At 34.5% G+C, this 11,592-nt stretch overlaps 1 protein-coding gene across 6 annotated transcripts in view; it reads left to right on the top strand.

Moving 5' to 3' along the window:
• The first annotated feature begins 1,062 nt into the window (after window positions 1-1,062).
• Window positions 1,063-11,592, top strand: part of Kansl1l (KAT8 regulatory NSL complex subunit 1 like) — a 141,330-nt gene continuing 130,800 nt past the window's right edge. For 2 of the 6 annotated variants that reach the window (XM_048808472.1, XM_048808467.1), the window contains exon 1: window positions 1,064-1,163. The gene's annotated coding sequence lies outside the window, so the exon portion shown is untranslated. Of the gene's footprint in view, window positions 1,164-9,545; window positions 10,320-11,592 lie in introns of those variants that run through there. The other 4 variants (XM_048808471.1, XM_048808473.1, XM_015481323.2 and 1 more) reach the window with 4 other exon arrangements.

Below are 11,592 nucleotides of genomic sequence, written 5' to 3'. Positions count from 1 at the left end.
GACTTTTCATGTCAGTATTATTTTTGGCACACATAGCATTTACTTATTTGGACCAGCATTGGAAAGATCTGATGTTGTGATTGAAACCAACTGTAAGCCTGTGTCAGCTACTTTACAATAAATGTTGAAAAGAAGTTGTATTCTATTTTTTAAAACCTTATTTTCAAGAGAAAGTTATGGGAAAAATTCCAAACATACTGAAAATTAGAGTATAATATAGTGAACGTCTAACCTCCTCCCACCCCCTTTTTCTCAAAAGTATTTTAAAACAATTCCCAGGCTTGATACTGTTCATTACACATGTGTTTCAAAATATGTATCTAACTGATCAATATTTTTTACATAGACACCAGGCTATTATCATATTTCAAAGATTTAAATTTAACATATAAAGCCAAGTTCACATTAAATTTTCCTTGGGTGGATAAAAAACTTTTTTCCTCTGTGGTTAATTTGTTCAAATCAAGAAAGATCTAAAGAAGATCCACAAATTGCATTTGGTAGTATTGTCTCCCCAATCTAATCTTCCCTTTTTTCCTTCTTTCTTTTTAAATTTTCAAAAAACAGATCACATATTTTTTCCCATTTTTGGTATACACACAGTAAAGTTTTTTTGTTTTATTCTTAGAATTTAAGCATGTATAGGTTTCTGCAGCAATAACCAAAATCAGGATGCAGAACAGTTATATCACCCCAGAAAATTCCCTTTATAGTCACACCTTCCCACACTTTAACCCCTGACACCAACCAATCTAAACTTTGGTATTATAGTTTTGAGTTGGTAATATAAATGGAATCATGCAGTAGGTTACATTTGGAAAATATCTTCTTTCTCTTGGAAAAATGCACTTAAGATTTACCCATTTTGTATCAATCAATAGCTTGGTGCTAAGTGGTATTCCACTGTATGGATGTACCACAGTTTGTTAATTTAATCACCTGCTTAAGGAAATTTCGGTTAAAGTCAAATCTTAACATCTTGCCAAGGTTAAATATCCAGGAGGGGAACTGTTAAGTCACATGGTAAATAAATGTTTAACTTAGAAGAAAGTGCCCAGCTGTTTTTCCAGAATGTCTCTATCACTTTGCCTCCCTGCCATCAGAGTTTCTGTTGCTTGTAATCTTCTCCAGCATTTGTAGTTTTATTTTAGCCATTCTGAAAGGTATGTAGTGATATCTCATGGTTTTAATTTGCATTTCCCTAAAGTCTAATGATGTTGAACAGCTTTTCATGTGCTTATCTTTCATATGTATCCATTTGTGAATTATCTGTTCAGGTCTTTTGTCCATTTTATAAAACGTTGGGCTGTATGTTTTCTTAACATTGAACTTTGGGAGTTCTTTATATACTCGGATACTTTCAAGTGCATGACAAAGCCAGACTGACAGATTCATCTAGTTAAAAGGAAAACAAAAACAAAAACCATTGGGGCCTGTATTTTTACTTTTCAACATAAAGGTCCTATATTATACTTACATATTGAATTGTAGAGCCATTGTAAATTATGTTGATTTTGAATTATGGCTAATAGTTATTGCCAAGATAATTGTTGTTTCTTGATTTTGTATCTTGTATTTTGCTAAATATACATATCAATTCTAGGAGTTACTTTATAGACCCTTTGGTATAGTCTGAATAGATAATGTCATCCATGAATAGGAACAGTTTTCTTTCTACATAACCTGTATGTCTTTCATTTCTTTTTTCTCTTTTTTTGTGCCCTCCCCACTTTGTTTTGGTTTTATTGTACAGATTAGAACTTCCACTACAATGTTGAATAGGAATGATGAGAATGAACATTTTTGTTCCTGATCTTAACAGGAAGATGTTGGAGGCTTTTTTTTTTTCACATTATATGTTATTTTTTTAAGACTTTTGCTTTTTTTTTTTTTCTTCAATAGTAGCCCTTAATCAGGTTGAGGAGGTTCCATTCTAGTCCTAATTTGATGTGAATTTTTAACATTAATGGATATTGAGTCTGTCAAATACTTTTTTCTACATCATGTAGTTTTTCTCTTTTGACCTATTAGTATACCAGATGTCATAGTCTGTTCTTGCTGGTATAACAAAATGTCACAAACTGGGTAATTTATAAATAATAGAAATTTATTTCTCCTAGTTCTGGAGTCTGGTAAGTCTAAGATCAAGGTGCTGGAAGTTTCAGTGTCTGGTAAAAGAACGAGTCTGTGATTCTAAGAGGTGCCTTGAAAGCTGTGTCCTCAGGATGAACAGTGTTCTCTCATGGCAGAACGGCAGAAGAACAAAATGGAGCTATCCAGTCCCTCCATACCTTTGTAAAGGCACTAATCCCATCACAAGGAAGGGTAGAGCCCTTATATTTCCTAAAAGTTTTACCTCTTAATACTGTTGCATTGGGGAATAAGTTTCAACTTGAATTTGGGGAAAGAAAACATTCAAACCAGAGCTCTGGAGTATATTCCTTGACATTTAAGTATTAAACCAAATTTGCATCCTTGGTATTAGCCCCATGTAGTCATTATTTTTTGTCTTCTTTATATATGATTTGGATTGATTTGATAATAGTTTATTGAGAATTTTTGTGTGGGTTCTTAAGGAACATGAAATTATAATTTTCTTGAACTTTCTTTTCTTGTACTGACTGGTTTTATCAGGGTAACACTTACTTCATAGAGTGAGTTGAGGATTATTTTCATATAGTTGATTTGTTGGGGGAAAAAAAATTAAAAAATGGTCATTTATTTTGTAAAATGTTCACCATTATTGATTTGCCTTATTGATCTCTCATGGTGGTTTCTATTTATGCTTCTACTCTCCATGTTTCCGGTAAAATGATAGATCTAAAGGCTTAATTAGATTCAGACTCAATATTTTTGCCCAGATAACTTAATAAGCAGTACAGTGAATATTATATTACATCAGATTATGAGACACATATCTAGTTTTCTCACTTTTAGTGAATCTGAAATTGATCAGTGGATCTCAGGATTCGTGTGATACCTCCTTCAAATTTCCTATTAAGATATTACCTAACAGTTTAACATTCATCAATAATTATTGACAAGATATATTATTTCATTAGGAGTTGCAGAAGATGCTTATTTTTTTTTACTCACTATACATTTACTAACTTTCATCAAATTTTTGGTTAGTCTGTATGTCCATTCAGCCACATTGAATCAGAAGCTAAGATGAGACACAGAAGTCTCAAGGTTTTTTGAAAGGTAGTACCTGTGAAAGTTGAACAGGGAAGGAAATCATATTAAGCAAGGCAAATAGGACCTCTGTCATGAAGTTTTCTTGATAGTGTTGCCTGGCCCAGTGGAAAGTTGTAAAGATGGCTCATTTCAGCCCCTCAGTGGGCAGAAATGGCCAGCTATTGGTTCCTGTCAAATACTCTTTTGTGCTGGGTCATTGCCCTAGGAGTATCTAGGAGATGGTGACCTTGGCTTACAAGTTAATGTTTTCTCATACAAGAAACAGAAAACCCAAATCAAATTTGCTTAAACATTGAAAGAAAGACTCACAAAACTGGAAAGTTCAAAGATAGGGCAGATTCAAAGATGGTTGGCTGAGCAGCTTAACTTTGTCACCAATTATTCACTTTATCAGATGCTCTTTACTCCTCCATTCTGTCCTTTATAGTATAGGCCTAATTCTGAAACTGACCCCTCTAATGGTCATAATATGGGCTTTATTTTTTGTGTGTGGGGTGAGAATGCCTTTCTGCCCAGTATTTTGGGTATAAGCACTGAAATTCACAAGGGACTGGTTTTGGTCCGATGCCTATCTCTGATCTAGTGATTGTTTCAAGGGAAATAGAGTATATGAATTTACTTGAGTCTCTTAGGGTCCTCTTTGGGACATGGAGATAAGATAAGATTCATTCAAAGCATTTGAGCTGAGTGGAGGGTTAGATACCAGCAGGAAAATGTTAGGAAAGAGAAATTATAAGAATAGAAACCAAATAGCAATAACAAACACCTACTATAGCAACTGCAAACTATAGTTTGGTTGTTGGGATCAGGACTGTGTTGTCATATATAGTCTCATTTGTTGAAGACCATTTAAAGTTTATAGTAGAAAGTCTTGATACCTATGTATAAGTCTCCTTTCTGCCTATGTAAGTACATCATTTCCTGGTACCCTTGTAATTGGGAAGAGTAATGAAACTGGCCATTGCCAATGGGTTGTGAAAGGAAGTGAGGTTTGTGTTTTATCCCGTGGAAGCAATTATAGAGGTGCTATTGAGGTGACATAAGATATGCATATGATGGAGTGTAGATCCAACATATGGAAGACCGCTGTTCTGGAATGTTGCCTGAACCTGCAGCAGACTGTGTGAGGTAGAAATAAAATTTTTTGTGCATTAATTCACTGATTTGGGGGGCTGTTACTGTATCATAACCTGGCCCATTATTACTGGCATAACTTTTCATGTACTATCACACATGGTACATAATCAAGGAAATATAACTGGTATTATACAGTTATCCCTCAGTATGCATGGGGGATTAGTTTCAGGACCCCCACAGATACCAAAATCTACAGATATTATGTGGCATAGTTTTTGCATATAGACTATGTACATTCTCTTGTATACTTTAAATCATCTCTATATTACTAATAATGCATAATACATTTTAAATACTACATTTATAGTTGTATACTGTACTGCTTAAAGAATAACAAGAAAAAGTGTGCATGTTCAGGGCAAATGCAGTTTCTCTCCTTTTTCCTTTTGGAATTTGTATGTTCCTTGGTTGAATCCCAGGATGCTGAACCCACAGAGCACTAACTGTATGTATAACACATTCAATGAGCATAAGAAATTGTCATGATGTTCATATTTCATATGAAGTGAATGAGAATGTTAGATACACTTCAATTGTAGTGATTTCTGACCAGTACTTCAGGATATGCATGTTTAAAGACCTATGAGATTAATGTTGTGAAAACAATACTTTCATCATTTCATTTGTGTAAAATCTTTAATTATTCCATTATTACTTACCAATATAAGCTTTACATTCTTTAGTTAACCTTCCATCATACTCTTTCATATTTTGTTCCAAATGTAGTTTTCCAGATTTGTGCACTGTTGTTCTTTTTTATTACATCAATATGTTGGCTTTCTTGACACATATGGGCATAGCCACAGAACCTGAAAAAGGGTCTATAGAACCAAAAATATCTTCTTAGCTTTTTTTGTGTGGGGGGTGGTGGTGGTGTTTGTTTGTTTTTGTTTTTGACCCTCTCTCCTCCTAAACCTTGTTACATCTAGCTGACTCTGGTTTCAGACATTTTGCCTTGGAAACAGGTGTACAGCATTGTCTAACCAAGATCTATTTTTCCTTTCTTCCAAACTAATGATTCTTATATTATTGGAGGTGATAATGTATTTGGTTTTGCCTGCATTTCCTAGTCTCCCTTGAAATGACATATATCCACATGAGAAAGTTGTAGAATAGTTAAGAGGACTTCAGGAGAGACCCCTTAAAGGCTTTGTTGACTTCTGCTCTTTTTCCTGCTTGATGCCTGGGAAGGGATAATGATGGATGGAGATCTAGTAGCCATGTAGGGCTGTGAGATTACTTTGAGAATAGAATTTGGGTAGAAGAGAATAATAGAAAGGAGCCCAGGTTCCTGATGACTTTGTGCTGCCATTGTATCAGCTCTGGGATGCTTACCTCTAGAGTTCTTTTACTGGGGCTGGGGATGTGATTTAGTGATACTAATACTTGCCTAGCATACATGAGGCCCTGGGTTCAATGTCAGCATGACCAAAAAATAGAATATTTTTAGTGCCTTTCATTGATATCTTAAGATATAACACTGTTTACATATTATTAAGATAAACAAAAACACTACCTATCAACTCACACAGTGCTTTATTATTGCATGAACTACGGGTCATTCTTACTTCAGAAATGTTAAAACGTCATAAAATGTCATAAAAGTGAGAATGAAATTACAAGAGAATTTATTTTTTTAAACCATTGTTATTTTGAGTTTCTTATACATGACACACACACAGCCTAACAGTATTCTAACAATAAACTAGCTTTTAATTTTTCTGTATACATTTTGGACTAGAAACTTCTTGAGGTTTCCAAGTCTACCTTCATTTATCAAGGAGACCTTGCTTTAAAAATCAACTTTATTGAAGTAGAATCCACATATAATAACATGTACTAAAATATAGGTTTTGATGAGTATTGACAAATGCATGTACCTATTTGACTTCCACCATTTTCAAGGTGCAAAATATTTTTATTACCTCTCAAACCAATCCCAGCCAATTCTCCCCAGCCACACCTTAAGAACTGCTGATCTGTTTTCTATCATTACAGTTTAGATTTGTCTTTCTAGAGTCTTATATACATGGGATCATACAATATTTACATTCTTTTAAGTTTGGTTTCTTTCATTCCGCATCCTGTTTAAGACTGATCTCTGTTGTTTTATATCTCAATAGTTTGTTTCTTTTTGGAATATATGGATATTCCACAATTTACACTTTCACAGATGATGGATCTTGAGAGTTTTCTCTTGTTATGTCTTTTGTGAATAAGGTGCTGTGGCTACTTTATGCACAGAGTCATGTTTTTATTCATTTATAGTCATATGACAGTTCTGTCCTCCTTTGTACCTAGCCCTGATTAAAAGAATCCTAAAACTATTGCTACTTACCCCTACCTCTTTTCTGCTTGTCTATAAATACTGGCTAAAGCTAAATCTATCCTGAGAAGGAATTACCACTTTTAGCTCTACTGATTCTCCTAATCCATTTTCTAAACCTGATCATAAAAACAAAGAAATATACTAGAATATGACCATGAAAGACAGTTATCCTGAGCACAGAAATATAGAAATATAAATAGTACAAGCTCCTAAAGTAGCTTTCTATTCTCTGAGAGGTAGTGGGGAAAGAACTTTTGCTTTGGAGTCAGTCAGATCTGCCTTTAATTCCAAGATTGGCCATTTATTAGTGAAACTATCTGGGTATACTATATTCACTGAAGTTCATTTTTTTTCCACCTGGAAAATGAATATAACACTGCAGAATGTGAGAATTAAGGAATTCGTCCTTTCAACCTATATTTGTAGAGAATCCTGTTTTACGCTCTGGGGAAACAGCAAAAGGTTAACCTTGTGGAGCTTATTTAAATCCTAGAGTATGGAAAAAACAAGTAAAAATCAAAATCTGTTATGTTAGATGGGGATAAAGAACTATGGAGAAAAAGCAGGAAGGATAGAAAGGTTGTATTTGTAACCCCTTCTTAGCTGAGTTGCTTGAAACCAGCGATTGATCTTTCTCCCCTATCTCTAGCATTTATCACAGTGTCAGCTGTATCTTAAGTGCTGCACCAATGTTTCCTGAAGGAAACCAGTGACTGAATAAAGTTGAGAAGTTTATCTCATGAAATCACTGTAATACTGCTTAGCTGGACACTTTCACATATTTCCAAACAGGTACTAATTATGTCAGCAGGAATGATGCCCTTTTGTTCTCCTTGTTCTTAATGGATCTTTCTTATCACTGTTAAATTTTCTTGGAAATCAGAATTATTTTAATGTAGCATCTAAATAATAATATAACCTCGCTTTAAAAAAATATATACTTTTTTTCAGGCTCTTGCTGAGTTATTGAATTTGACAAATGATTTAATATGACAATTTTTATAACAAGGAGTTTTGATATTCTAGTGTCTGGAAAACTGACATGCATTATACTTCACATCTTAAAATCATGCTTTAGAGCAGTATTTGGAGTCAATATACAGTGTGCTTAATATGTAGTTAAATTGTATAAAAAGAAGCCCACAAAACCCAGTAGTGGAGCCATCTTATATAAAATATAGCAGGTCTTACAGATGATTGGGATTTTTCTTCATTGTGTTTTTCAACATATTTACATATATTCTTTTGTTAATCATTCCCCATTCTTATTAAAGTATCATAAATTGAATATAAAGGAGTAGGAAAATTTTTCATATTGTTACCTTGATAGATTTAAGACGTGCAGAATTTGATAGACTAGAATAAAAAAGAATTAACCCAGAGTATTGGAAACAACTTCCCTCTTGTGGTGTTTGATGAACAAATTAGATAATATATGCAATTTTTATACAATTTAACTACATATTAAGCACACTGTATATTTACAAATCATTATTTGTATTATTGTAAAGCTTACTACCTGTGTCTCCAGGAGGGTGGGACTTTGTTTCACTGATACATTTCCATTACCCAAGACAAAATATGTGTGTTCAACGAACATTTGGTGAATATATAAATATTTTGTTTGGGTAATGAATAATTATTTCACAGAAGAAAACTGTACCATCAAATGAATTTGAGGTTCTACAATTCCCGCAGGTTAAATCTGAATTCCTCTCTTTCAAGATTAAACCAGTCTGGGGCTAGGGTTATAGCTCAGTGGTAAAGCTCTTAACTCATAAATGTGAGGCACTGAGTTCAATCCTCACAAAATAAATAATTCTAATAAAATTTAATAAATACAACTAATAAAAATTAAAAAAAAAAAACCCGAATCTAGTTGGCAGTGTTCTTTTCTACCCCAATAACGTGAAAAATATTACCTTCGTTCAAGCTACTCAAGAACAAATTCTCCATGGCTATTGATGCCTTCCTTGAATTTCTGCCTGAAACCTTTAAAACACCCAACTCAAATCCAAAATCTTCCTTTGAACTATTTTAACATATGCTTGATTTCTCTGCTATTTCTCTTTCTCTCTCTCTCTCTCTGTTGCTAATTTTTCCATTTCAGTCCCTAAGGGACTATAGCAGCCCTTTAGATATGGTAAGTGCCCAGCATATATTCGTGGATTTATTTTTCACAACACACTAATAGTTCACAACTTTTAATCCAACGAGGGTAAATCATTTTCCTGAACCTTCCCTTGCCCCATAATAAGGTACAATTGTTGTTTTGAGTAGTTAAAAAAAAAAGTATTCTCTCCGTTAAATCCCGTTTGTCAAAACAATTTTTCACTAATATCACAACGTACTAGAAAGATCAGAAACATGCATTCCGACTTGCAATTCTAGTACTGTTTTAGGGGATGTCTTTGTTGTAACTAATTTCTTGACTCTCTGACTTCCCTTTTAATTACTCCGATCCAATTAATAAAGCCCAATTAATAAGGCCGAAGTAGCGGCAATTGTCATTCTGGATCTAAAATTCGAGTTCCCTCTACTCCCTAAGTCATTCCAGCGAAAGTAAGATGCTTAGGAAATCCTGGAATCCATCGTCCAAACAGCTATAGTTTCAAGAAAAAAAGTGCCTGGGTGTAGTTTAGTGGTGAGAGGAGCGCTGAGCCAGGTGCAAGTCTCCTAGGGATGTTTTTGGGCGTCGTCTCTGGCCAACTATCTTCACATAAAACTCAGTTTATTTATCTAACTGCGCTACTGCAGAGCGGACTTAACTCCAACCGCAGTTTTGTAGAGACCAAAAAAAAAAAAAAAAAAAAAAAAAAAAAAAANGCGGGGCTTGGCAAGCCTCTCTTTTGTTTTGACTGGCGCGTGCGCAGAAGTAAGAACACGTGGTCTCCTGGGCCCGCCCGTTGCCTCTGAGGCCGCGCCTCCTTGCGGGTGTGGTAGTTGGTTTGGGGGGAGCTGAGAGGCACAGCTGTCTGTATTAGATGTGACTGTTACTTAGTTTATTTCGTACCTTATTTTAGGCATATGTTGGTTTGACCTTTAGAATTATTTGGGATGGAGCGGAATCTACAGGTTATTGAGGGACGGTGTTTCCCAGTTTGTGTCACTGGGTGTGTTGAGGAAAGGACCGGTGTTGCTGGAAAAATTGAGTGTGGTGTTTGTAGCAAGAAGTACAGGGCTTTATGTTTTGGTCTTTTCAGAAACCACGGGAAAGGAAGAGGCCGGCTTTACTGCCAAGAGAGCAGACATTGGATAGATGTTACTACGGGAGAATTAGTGTTTAATTCTTTCCCTGCCTGCTCTGCCCTTCGAAGGAGGAGTTCAGGGAGATACCCCCACCCGCAACTGTGGGAAGCGTATTCTGTTTTGATTTTCCAAACTTAGGAACAGTCATGTGCTTTCGAGATACGCTCTTCGTCTTTCTTTAACTTTTGCTTAAAACTTCGTGCTGAGTTTGGGTTAGTAGAAAGCAAAATCTTTTTAAAATACTGGGTAGGACAGATTAGTTATTAACAAAACCTAAGTGAAGTATGTTTTTGAATACTGCATACTGGGCGTGTTTTGACTAGGAAAAAACAGCCTTGGTAATAATTCAAAATTGGAGAAAAACCCTGTGTTATGGAACGCAGATTTTTGAGAAAGAGGCGTAGCAGTGAGTAGTTTCTACCCTTTCCACTTCTTAAACTAGCCATTTCCTTGGGCAAGTTACAACCTTTCTCATCTCAAATCTGTTTCCTCTTGTAAATCCTTTCGTAATATGATTGCTCTCCCAAGAGATTGTTGTGAAGATCAAATGCCTGTGTGGGTTTGTAATCTTTACCGATACTACAAATACTGAAATTGCCAAGTAATAATGGCTTTATAACAAAAATTGTTTTTTTTAACAGCCAGCCAGCTTTTTAAAAGTCAGCAGTTGGAGGAATAGAAACAAAAATTATGAAATAGGTTAAACTTCATTTTAAAAAAAATCTGTTGTAACTCTTATCCTTGATTCTCCCTCATTTTCCACTTACTCAGATCAGTGTCAGGGTCTGCCACTATTTCCTCATGGTTTAATCTGCATAGACTGTCATTACTAATCCTGCCTTTCTGGAGTTTTTTTGTTTTTTAAATGTGAAATTCTTCTTAATCCAGGCAAATTCTGTCATAACAACTTACATATTTTAATCTTGTTTGGTAATATGTGCCTTTTTAATAACAGTTATTTTGTTGAATTTTATTGTAAAATAAGTTGAAAACTAGAGAGTGCAAATAAATAAAAGTTTGCATTTTTCTCTAACACTTTTAAAGCATGTATATGTGTTTTTCCTGAAACAGGGATCATACAATATTTTCTTAATCTTAGCTCAAACATTCCCAGGTCATTTAATATTCTTGGAAAAAATATTTTAATATCTGCTTAACATCTCATAACTAGCATATTTTAAGTTCTTTCTCTTGGCAGATGTTTGGGATGTTTTGCTAGTATAAATTACAAAGAATAGACATAAATCTTTGGAAATTTCCCCCCTAGTTTTGTAGAAGAGAATTACTGAGTCAGACAGTCTTTTTTTGTTGTTGTTGTTCTTATTTTTAAGACTCTTGTAACATCACCAAATTACTTTTCAGAATGTTGTATAGATGTACACTTACAGAGGTATGAGCATGCCTCTTATTACATCTTTGTTTATCACCCAGTATTAGTTTTAAAAGGAAAAACCTTTCTTTAATTTTCATTTAAATCTTTTCTCTTTTCACTTATGTCAGTGTGGGATATCTATTTTATTTCATAACTTATAAGGTGTTTGAGAAAAAAAGGTATTTCATATTGGACATGCTGCAAATCACTGTGGATGCACAATATATGCCAAATTGGCTATTAATATTTACCTTAAATTTATGAAAGGTCAAGAAGTTGTTTGCTTTTTTGACTTACTCAATTTAAG

The sequence above is a fragment of the Marmota marmota genome, unplaced genomic scaffold, assembly GCF_001458135.2.
Source record: "Marmota marmota marmota unplaced genomic scaffold, marMar, whole genome shotgun sequence".
NCBI classification, from domain to species: domain Eukaryota; kingdom Metazoa; phylum Chordata; class Mammalia; order Rodentia; family Sciuridae; genus Marmota; species Marmota marmota.
Note: the sequence above shows the minus strand (reverse complement) of the source record. Positions and strands in the feature narration are given on the sequence as shown.